This window comes from Chiloscyllium plagiosum, unplaced genomic scaffold, assembly GCF_004010195.1.
Source record: "Chiloscyllium plagiosum isolate BGI_BamShark_2017 unplaced genomic scaffold, ASM401019v2 scaf_5702, whole genome shotgun sequence".
NCBI classification, from domain to species: Eukaryota; Metazoa; Chordata; class Chondrichthyes; order Orectolobiformes; family Hemiscylliidae; genus Chiloscyllium; species Chiloscyllium plagiosum.
The window spans coordinates 12,862-15,204 of record NW_025214226.1 but is presented as its reverse complement, the minus strand read 5'-3'; the positions used below and the strand labels follow the sequence as shown (position 1 = coordinate 15,204).

The 2,343-nt window shown below is 47.1% G+C and overlaps 1 non-coding gene across 1 annotated transcript; it reads left to right on the top strand.

The window, feature by feature from the left end:
- Positions 1-402: 402 nt before the first annotated feature.
- Positions 403-484, top strand: trnal-aag. Its single transcript has one exon. It is a non-coding gene; the product is annotated as a tRNA-Leu (tRNA).
- The last annotated feature ends 1,859 nt before the right edge of the window (positions 485-2,343 follow it).

The window sequence follows — 2,343 nt, the reverse complement described above, 5'->3', positions numbered from 1 at the left end:
GTGGAACACGGCCTGCTCAGCTTTGTGCATTTTCCCTGTAGTCCGGTGTGTTTCGTGTTCCGTGTAAACGTGAAAGGTGTCCTGTTTCGAGCAATGGGTGAAATCATTTAGCAAAGCAAGAATCGAAATTGCAGTACTGTCAAGCAGCTCATGGTAATTTGACCAAATCATAACCGATCATATGTTCTCACGCACTCACAGATACATTTGTAGCTGAAAAGAGTCTGAGACGATAGATTGATTTTTGTCTGGATCTGCTGCGAAATTGATATTGTAGACGGGCACATCCCAGCAGCTGTGCGAGTCGGAGATGGGTCGTGGAACCTTTTTCACGTGACTTTGCATGTGTTGTTATGCAGGAGCACAATTGGAAGTGCAAGAAAATGGGCGACGCCAGCGGCTGGTAGTGTGGCCGAGCGGTCTAAGGCGCTGGATTAAGGCTCCAGTCTCGACAGAGGCGTGGGTTCGAATCCCACCGCTGCCATTTCTGCTGATCAACTCCAACGACGCCGCTTGTTAAATGCGGTTTCGACGCCTGCTGCATTTCTGTTTGAAACAGAAGAAAAATGACTTTGCTTCCCGTGGAATTAACTGTGGTGTGGTAAAGTGCCGAAATTTCCGAAGTGTCTGTGCTGCCATGATCGTGTTCGCCTACCGCGCGGAAATTCGCACGCAGCTCTACTGTTGCTTCACGTTCCAGGCAAGTTGAGATTTTACTGGAACCGAATGGAGACTGTTATTTCATCGCTGTAGTGAAACAAAGTCCTACGGTGACTCGACTCGTCGTTATTTGGTTTTCAGGCCAGTGAGAAAATCGTTACAATGAATTTCGATGTCATTTGTTATTGAATTTCTCCCATTTACTTCATCTCCGTCCTGGAGACATCGAAAGGGAAAGGTAATCTAATCGAGACTGGGATTGGTGAAATTCACTTTTTATGGCCCACTCTTATTATGTTCTTTCTTTCTCTCTTTTCAGCATTGTCTCGGAAGTGGTGGTGCACTCAGTCTCCAGTATGTTTGAAAGAGTAGTTTGGAATTGCCCTGTTGTTAGTTGTGAGATTACTTTATGGCTCATGCCCCCGGACTGTCTCACATTTAGCATTCATGCTCGCTGTGTCTAAAACTGCATTTGGTTTGCCAGTTTTGTTTGTGTTCCGTGTTAAATGCTTCCGAACAGACTAAATGATTGTGCCACAGACTGCGACGGCAAGCTCCGCTAAAAAGTAATCCTTTAAAGCCGGTGTAAGCAACACAACGTTATTGGGGTACACCGCGTGGAAACAGATACTTCGGTGTATCTCGTCCATGCTCACCACATAGCCATGATTAAACAAGTCCCATGAAACAACGAGCTGTTGGAAACGGAAAGGTGAAAGGTAGAATGGCTTCAACTGTCATTGCTGGATGCCACTGAGCCGCAGCACGGCTGGCTGAGGCTGGTTTCTGTAGTGTAGTGGTCATCACGCTCGCCTTGCACGCGAAAGGTGCCCATTTCGAAAGTGCGCCGAAACTTCTTTGTTCTTCAACTGCGGCCTTTTACATGGTCAAGAACGGAGTTTTGTTGCTTGCTTTCCCATCTGCAAACCTGCCTTCGAATTTGCTGGAACAAATGTGCTCTCGTAGTGAAATGTAATGCAACTCCATTTAATTACTGCGCAAAGCATTGTAAAGTTTTTCTCCAACCTGGTTCTGTTCATATGCCATTCCGTTTGAGAGTGTAGTTACCGCCTTCTGATCCTTTCACGAAGAGCAGTACCGCATTTGCATTCCTTGCGCAGGCGGCCCGGTTCAAAGACAGGGAAGAAGCTGATGCACTGGTGTCACAGCGCACCACGGATCCCTGAACTAGTCTGTCTGTCAAATGTACCCCAAAGTCGTCTCTGAATGATCTCATTTGGAAGCTGTCTGTCGTTATTCAACGTGTGAGAGTTGGCACCAGTGGTCTTGAATCATGTTTTGGAGCAGTTCGCACGTTAGTGGCTCATTCAATCAGCCACTAGATGAAGGGCTTATGCCCGAAACGTCGATTCTCCTCTTCCCTGGATGCTGTCTTACCTGCTGCGCTCTTCCAGCAACACATTTTCAGCTCCGATCTCCAGCATCTGCAGATCTCACTTTCTCCTCGCTCATTCAATCAGCAACAGCAATGAAAGAAATTACACTCTCAGAGGAACCTCTGCACCTGTGCTTTCATAGCGAGGCTAGTATTAAGGTGCGCCCCGAGATCTAAGCCACCTTGGAACTGAAACGGAGGAATCGACAGAGAGGCTCCAGAATGACATCGCATCCATTTGGTTTTCTTTAAATCACTGACGAGCAGGAAAATGTAAACGGGGAGGG